The sequence below is a fragment of the Palaemon carinicauda genome, chromosome 17 (genome assembly GCF_036898095.1).
Source record: "Palaemon carinicauda isolate YSFRI2023 chromosome 17, ASM3689809v2, whole genome shotgun sequence".
NCBI lineage: Eukaryota > Metazoa > Arthropoda > Malacostraca > Decapoda > Palaemonidae > Palaemon > Palaemon carinicauda.
Window position 1 is genome coordinate 118,463,751 of NC_090741.1, and position 9,644 is coordinate 118,473,394.

Here is a 9,644-nt window from a genome sequence, read left to right on the forward strand (position 1 = left end):
AATTCCCCTTCTCTCATCGCGTATTAGTTAATTGCTTCACATAGAGACATAGGTATCCCTGAATACATAGAGAATGAGTTCACTAAAATCTAAGGATCTGATACTAATCAGTGCTCTCCTAAATATCTTTTATAACACTATAAGAGTAAAACTGAGAAAACTGTTTAGTACATAGTCAGACAAAAATATTATATTGAATAATATACATTGTTTGCATTTTCATGATTGTTTTCTTTAATTGCATACCCCTTTGAAAAAATCTAGATATTACGGTAGTGTTTATGTATAGTTATAGTTAAAAAAAATATGTTGATTGGGGATAGTTCTGGAAATGATAATAATCTAGTTTGCTGCATGGTATTTGTCGGCCAAACATCCTAAGGCATTTCTGTCAATAGGTCTCTTTATAATGCTTTGTTCTCCCAGGATTCATACATAGTATCAGCTGGTCACAGACGAGTAAAATAATCCATGTTAATGACATTTCCAAAATCAAACACAAGACCTGGTTTGTTTTGCTATTCTTTTATTATCCCTTAACCTAAAACAAGACTTATGTGGAATTAACAAGGCACTGAATATTTACGGATCCTGTTCTTCTGTATAGGTAAACGCAGGAAAATTTCACTTTTCTCTGCGTGACTTTAAATAACTGTTCCCGGCGCAGTCACCTAAACAGCTATTTTCGTGGTAAATTGAAAATTTTGTAATTAAATTTCAGGTCACCAAATAGAAGCATACGCTTTGTCACATCATAAGAAAATTACGAATGAGCAAGTTTCCTGCAGGGACAATAATTAAATGGGATGTTTTATATGTTTTCTTTCTCTTGGTGACGAGCAAAAAAAGAACCATCGGTTTGTTTTCTCGCCGCCCTGTCAAGTGCATGGGAGAGAAAAAGGTGGGTCTTTCGAACAATATCCTCATAAGGAGTGGACGTGCTTTGGAAAGTTCACATTGGAGGACCTTTAGTGAAATTATAAGGTAAGCCTCACAGTGTACTGGGAATTATTGACTGAGTTGTCAGTGTTGCTGTTTAAATAACAATAGATCAATAGAGCAGTTAATATGATGAAATATAGACAAGTTTGACAGTATTATTATGGGTTGCGTGCTTGATTTAACGCTAGCGTTCACCCGTCAGGAACTCGCCAGCGGTTCATGAGGGTACTAAGGCGGACGGTCCTTACAGTGGGAAAGCAACGGTTCGGTAAGTAAAGGATATTATCAAGAGGTCTTTACAATTTAATGAAGGAAGCTAGAGGTCGGAACGGGTTAGGCCAGGTTAAACATGCCACAGATCGAATAACTATTTAGTGGAATTCGCTAATGACATTTTGTTTCCTTGGAGTGCCTATTAATGTTTAGTGCATATTTCTTAAGATTCGATGTACAATAGTTATTTGAAACGTGTTAATGACTGAGAACTTGACTAAATTGTAACCGAGGGATTTACCCGCCTAGTGTTATGAAGTTGTGTAATGAAGTTTATCATACCATAGGTCTTTATTGGAAATGTTCCTGAAATGTGTGTAATATGAATGAAATAGAATACAAAGGAATCATAATTACTGGAATTATAGCAATAGAATTTTTCCAATAAAACATTGTTGATTTGAATATGAATGATAGATTTCTTTAAATGTTTTTTTTTTTTCTGATTAATTGCAGAATTGACACTATGAATACTTATGTTTTGTTAATTTTCCAGTGACTCGACTAGAAAATAAATTATGAAAAAAGGTCAAAGTTTCACTCCCAAACCCACCCTGGGACCGCGCCACAGTATAGATAAGATAATTTTGTATATATTTTTTCATTGAGTTCACTGATGTCAATAATAGGACAAATATATATACTATGATATTAGTATTATAACCTTCTAAGCTAGAATCCTAGATGGAACAGCAGAATGCTATAGGTCCAGGGGCTCCAACAGGGAACATAACCCAGTGAGGAAGGGAAATAAGGAAACTACAAGGAATGTTATTAACAATTAAAATATTTCATGAACAGTAAAAACATTAAAATAAATATTTCATATATAAACTATAAACACTTTAAAAAGCAAGAGGAAGAGAAATAAGATATAATGGTGTGCCCGAGTGTACATTCAAGCAAGAGAACTCTACCCTACGATAGTGAAAGAGCAAGGTACAGAGGCGATGGCGCTATACAAGAACAGAGAACATTGGTTTGATTCTGGAGAGTCCTTCTGGAAGAGATGGTTACCATAGATAAAGAGTCTATTCTACCCTTTCCAAGAGGAAAGCAACCGCTGAACAAAATAATTGCAGTAGTTTACATGTTAAGCGATGATGAATTGTTTGGTAACATTTGTGGTCAGGTGTATGAAGACAAATTCCAATTAAGTCTTAAAATACATACGCACACACATATAAAAACACATATACACATACATACACACACATACACAAACACACGCACGCACAGAGACACAAAGACACACACACACGCACACACACACTCTCTCTCTCTCTCTCTCTCTCTCTCTCTCTCTCTCCTCTCTCTCTCTCTCTCTCTCTCTCTCTCTCTATATATATATATATATATATAATATATATATATATATATATATATTTATATATATATATATATATATATATATATATATATGTATATGTATATATATATATATATATATATATATATATATATATGTATGTATATATATATATATATATATATATATATATATATATATGTGTGTGTGTATGTATATATTTATGTATGTATGTATATAGATATATATGTATATATTTAGATGACCTGAACGATAAATAAAAAACAGTACCACAGTGTGCAGCCCAGCATTACTTTACAAATTACCTAAGGAGTAGAGCTGTTAGTATTATGAATCTGTCTCGATTCCAGAAGTCAATAACCCGTTTGCAAATCTGTTGACTAATGCGTAATAAGCCTATGAAATATGAGCTCAATGAAATTAGTTATTGATACAACATACCAAAATGTTCGAAATACGTTCTTTGTTTTTTGTTTTATTTTTATTTCTCTAGATTATTATTATTATCATTATTATTATTATTATTATTATTATTATTATTATTATTATTATTATTATTATTATTATTATTATTATTATCATTATTATCATTATTATTATTATTACTTTCAACTAGGCTACAAATCTTGTTGCAAACGAAAAATACTACAATACAAGAGCAAGTGTTCCAGTAATGAATATAGCTGGGTAAGGTAAGAAGCTAAGGAATATTTGATCAACTATATCTAACATTGATTAGATTTTCTACAAATATTATAAGCTCACTATTAAAATTAAGATAAATCCGAAGTATATGAACTATAAAGCGAAACTTTTGTCACCTTTGTCAACAGAAAAGCAGAGTACAGAGATCATTCCATAATCCGGTGATCGATTTTGATAAAATCTGTAGAATACCTTATAGTATTGTGTCCTGTGATAAAGAATGAATGGCTGGTAGAAATTAATGGCATACTTATTAATGTACATATGGTAGAATGTAGGAGTATTCTGAGTTCAGAATAATCTAGTTTAGCATGAGTAAGGATGTACCAAACCTTCATATGTAGATCAGACAAAAAAAAAAAAAAAAATAGTCTGTATTTTTATTTATCGAAACAATATAGATGAGTCACCACCTGGAGACTAGACCGCTGAAAAAAAATCTAGTACTTTCTTATAAAGTAAATATCTTTTCCAATTGAAGGAAAAAAAAAACAGAGTGAATGTGTTTCTCAAAAGAAAAATTACAATAAATAATAACACCTAAAACCGTATTGGTTATAGTTAAAATAAAAGTCGTCCATGAAAAAATTTGGATATTGCAGAGCAACTGTCGTCGACTTATTGACATTATACTTTGAGTTTTGTTTTGGCTCAACTTCATTCCCTATAAATTGCACCATGCTTTAATCTTTTTGCATATGTAACGAGATTGTTTTCTACTCTAAGCCATATATCATGACAGTAAATATTAAAAGTATTCGGCTATGATAAATACCATGAACACCAAGATATAATTTTGCAAGCCATTATAGTGCCCATCAACAACAACTCTGACCTTAGGAAAAGACCTATCTATCCCCACTGTTTCAGTTTGAGAAGAAGGGCGTGATGATTTACACGATCTAAGGCAGCGCTAAAATCCAAGTCAATCATAATATTTTCCTGACCACAATAAAAGGATTTTTTTGCAGCATTGGGAACTATAAGGATGGCAAGAAGTGCATCAGTAGCTCTGCAAAAAAATAGAAATGTCAATTTAGGGAAAGGTTATTAATTTCAACATAAAAATTCAGACGTTTTACCAAAATAAATTCACATATGGAAACTATGGAATTTGGGCGGTAATTAGCACATGAAATTCAAGCAAAAAGCTCTTTAAAACCTCTTTGAAAAAAAAAAATGCTAACTTATGAAAGAAAGAACAGAAAACTTGGGAGCTAAGAAAATCAGTGGTCGGTTAAAAAAAAAAAAAAAAAAAAAAAAAAAAAAAAAAAAAAAAAAATTACATTTGCGTCTACACTCTACTGGGCATCAAGGTCTAGAAATACCGATTTAATTTTACTGGATAGAAAAACTAAAGTAGTTAGTTTAACATCAAGAAAACAGCATTAAGGAAGAATGAGTTTCTTATTACTTTGGTTACTGACAAACACATCTTCCAAAAGGGTTGTCATTTTCTTTCGACAATGAGGAATAAGTGTATATAGCTTAAGCATAAGATGACCTGTTAAGCCAGTTAAAAACAGTACAGTTAAAGCATACACTCCCCGAGCAACAGGTCTTAACTGAGTTTAGCTATTCCAAGTCGAAATTGAAATGTTGTTATTCCAAAAATTACAAATCTCCTGTTTCTCTAAGTAAACTAATATATTTCACCACATGCGAAGGGATATGCTTATCAACTATTTTCACCAGATTCTCATACATGAGAACAGTAGGTTCTTCCTCTTTAAAAAATTGCAATAAACAAAAATGCAAAATATCACTAAAAGGCTATTTAATTATGATTGAGATTTTATATATATTTTGAAAGACTATGACACATTATGGGGACAGGCTTTATAGTTTTTATTATTAAGTAAACCGAATCCAGATCATACGTCCTAAATGGATGCCCAATATTGCTTCTTATAACACAATGCCAGACGTGGTATACCTGGTGTAAGCAATTACCACACTTTACTACTTTATTAATTCCTACTTTCATATTTCATTCTGGAAACAGTTAAAAGATCTAAATCTATTTTTTTACTAGTGAAATTTCTCTGTGTTTTAACACTCCCCCCCCCCCAACCGCACGCACACGCACGCACACTTGCATATAACAGATAAACTTGAAAGCCACTATATCAATGCGCAAGAGGGCTACCATGGTTACCCTTCAAGTATACACTTTTACTCCATAGGATAAAAAGGAACCGGTTCTCATTAAGGTTCATGCTAAAGTAAACATGACCAAAGGAGAACTTTTATGGCCTTTAGTTGCTCTTTCTCCATAACTCTTTTAGTTCCAAATGATTACTGTAGCGTTTCAACTTTTCTCTCATTTTACTCTACTTTACTTACTTTGATGGCTGCTTTTCCGGTCCCATACAGCAGGGAAACTCAGCTCTCTACAGGACCTCCACTGTCGGTTTACTTTGTTCGTTGAGAGTATTTAACGTTTCATATCCCGTATTGTTCATTTACTGTTAAATCGTCTCTGTCACAAGACTCATGAAATAAGGAAGTCTTTAGTTTCCTCTTGAAAGCATTAATGTCTTCAATCATTCGAATGTTTCGTGGGAGCTTATTATATATTCTCGGGGCTGCATATTTAAAGGCTCTGGAGCCTACAGTAGACATATATCCAGGTTCCAATAGTGTGAAGCCATCTGTAACTATTCTCGTGTCGACATGATTTGTTGGCTGCGCAATATGTAGCAGTTCTCCCAAGTATTTTGGACGCCTGGTTCTGATAACTTGGTGGGTTACTGTACATATTTTAAATTAAATTCTCGCTTTAATCGGCAGCCCGTATAAATCGATTATTATAGGGGTTATCCTTTCTCTAGGTGTGACACCTTTTATGAGTCTTTCTCCTCTATTTATTAGGTTTTGTAATTTCTTAAGTTTTGATAAATTGTAATAGATAGAGTTGCAGTAGTCAATACTGATAATAACACAGTTTATCACAAGTTTCTTTACATAATTTTCGTCCAGATAATTTTTCATAAATGCAATATTTCTTAGATAATAACTAGCAATTTTTATTACATTATTTATTTGGGCATTTAGAAACAGGTTACCGACAAGATGTACACCTAGATCTCTAACTTTACTAGATATCGGCACCGAGTCATTATTTATGTTCATTTGAATATCACCCAAGTTTCTCGCGCTGTTTCTTTAACCCATCACCATAAATTCAGTTTTTTCTCATATAATTTTAGTTGTCATCCATTCTCTAACACTATCAAGGATTCGGTTTAGAGTCTCAGTATTGTCATGTATATCATTTATAGAGAAGTAGAATTATGTTTAAAAAATGACATATAATATTTCCTCAGCCTTTTACCTTTTATCGTTCCAGTAATGTTTTTTGTTCCCTCTTTTGCAGATGCGATGGACTAATTATCACATATTATTTCTAACACATGTTATATAGAAGAAATAGTTTTATTTGCAGGTTCCAGCTGATATAATTCCTCATTCGTATTATTTCCTTGATTTTAGGATCCAGGCTGGGTGGCATATATGGCTTATTGAAAGTGTATGTCACCACCTCTCATGATTACCAACTGAATTTATAATCTTATTGAATTCAAATACATCCCATCAGGAGCTTATTAATGTCTTGTTAGTCTTGTGAGATCGACTAATTTAATTATGAGTAACCATTAATTTTATCATGGTGTTACTTTCTCTGTTGATTCTAACACCATGATAAAATTAATAAAACTATGTATTGAGGGTTGCAAATTTGTCTTTGGAAAGAAATATTATGAACAAAAATTTGGCATGGCAATGGGAAACCCTCTGTCACCATTGTTGAGTAATTTATATATGGAATTTTTTGAAACCAGATACCTTCCAAGAATACTACCTACTGGCATCCTTTGGGTAAGGTATGTTGACGACATATTCTGTGCTTGGCCCATCAACAAAAATGAAAACATGTTTTTAACAGCAATAAATAATTTAGTACCGACTATAAAATTTAAAACTGAAATAGAAGTAGACAATAGGTTGGCATTTTTAGATGTGTTAATTTTAAGAAATGATAGAGGTTTTAGATTCTCAGTTTATAGAAAACCGACAAATGTGGATTCATACGTTCATTTTTACTCTAATCATCATCCTAGGACAAAAATGATGGTATTTTCATCTATGTTTTTAAGGGCACTGCGGGTCAGTTGCCCTCAATTCCTTGAAGCTGAGCTTGGGAAGATCCGGGAAATTGCAGGTAATTTACAATACCCGGAGAATTTTATCGACACAGCTTTCTATAAAGCAAAGAAAACTTTTTATGAAACTGACTCTAAAACTGATTTTAATATGCAAAACCTTCTCTTCTTACCCTTCCACAATAATTTCTTGACAATTCCTAGATTAATGAAAGTTTTTAATGTTAATGTTATTTTTAAAAATGGTACTTTAAAGGATATGTTAATTAGAAATTCACCTCAACAAAGCAATGGATGTGTTTATGAAATCCCATGTACTCAATGCAATAAAAGATATGTAGGACAAAGTGGTAAAGACCTTGAAACGAGACTAAAGCAACACAGATATAATGTTCGAACAGGACACCAAACAAGTAGTTTGTTTCAGCATATGAATAACCATAATCACACTATTAATTGGAAAGGGGCAAAAGAAATTTTATATTGTAAGGACACAACAAAACGTAATATCATAGAATCATGTATCATAAAGAAAAACCGCGTAAAATTAATCAACAATAGCCCAGGAATGTATAAACTTGATGAACTACTTATAAATAATGTATTTAAACAATTGTCATTTTTAAACTAGCTGTAATTTGTAAACTCACTGATTTTTAAACTATCTATAATTTTAAACAAGTTGTGTGCTAATTTTTTATGTTATTGTATTATTTCTTGTTTACTGCTGTCGCAAAGGTGACTTTGATCCTGTACTTAACTTTGTATCAATTGGACCTGAAGAGGTATGACAATACGAAAGCGCTAGTCCCAGAATTTCGTTTTTCTGATCCTTCCTCCAGCATAGTAACAAATTTATACATCGCATGCCTCAGCGATAGATCGTCATATATATGTATATATATATATATATATATATATATATATATATATATATATATATATATATATAGATTAGATTAGATTAGATTAGATTAGATATAGATATAGATATAGATATAGATATAGATATAGATATAGATATAGATATAGATATAGATATAGATATAGATATAGATATAGATATAGATATATATATATATATATATATATATATATATAATATATATATATATATATATATATATATATATGAAGTCATTATCACTAGCCAAGCCACAACCCTAGTTGGAATAGCTAGATGCTGTAAGCCCAAGGGCTCCAATAGGGAAAAATTGCCTAGTGAGGAAAGTAAATATGGAAATAAAAAAATGATGAGAATACATTAACAATAAATCATATTAAAAACAGTAACAACCTCAAAACAGATATGTCATATATAAAATATAAAAAGACTCATGTGAGCCTGGTCAACATAAAAACATTTGCTTCAATTTTGAACTTTAGAAGTTATACTGATTCAACTACCCGATTAAGAAGATCATTCCACAACTTGATAAAGCTTGAATAAAACTTCTAGAATACTGTGTAGTATTGAGCCTCATGGTGGAGAAGGCCTGGCTATTAGAATTACCTGCCTGCCTAGTATTACGAACAGGATAGAATTGTCCAGGGAGATCTGAATGTTAAGGATGGTCAGAGTTATGAAAAATCTTATGCAACAGGCATAATGAACTAATTGAACGTCAGTGCCAAAGATTAATATCTAGATCGGGAATAAAAAATTTAATGGACTGTAACTTCCTGTCCAACAAATTAAGATGAGAATCAGAAGTTGAACACCAGACAGGAGAACGATACTCAAAACAAGGTAGAAGGAAAGAATTAAAACACTTCAGGATAGATTGATCACCGAAGATCTTGTAAGACTTTCTCAATAAGCCAATTTTTGGTGCAATTGAAGAAGACACAGACCTAATGTGTTTCTCAAAAGTAAATATGCTGTCGAGAATAACACCTAAAATTTTAAAAGAGTCATACAAATTTAAAGAAACATTATCAATACTGAGATACGGATGTTGAGGAGCCACAGTCCTTGACCTATTTGCAATCATACTTTGAGTTTCATTAGGATTCAACTTCATACCCCATAATTTGCACCATGCACTAATTTTATCTAAATCTCTATTAAGGGATTCACCAACCGCAAGTCTACATTCAGGGGATGAAATTGATGCAAAGAGTAGCATCATCTGCATATGGAACAAGCTTGTTTTATAGGCCAAACCACATGTCATGTGTATATAGTATGGAAAGTAATGGGCCAAGAATACTACCCTGTGGAACAC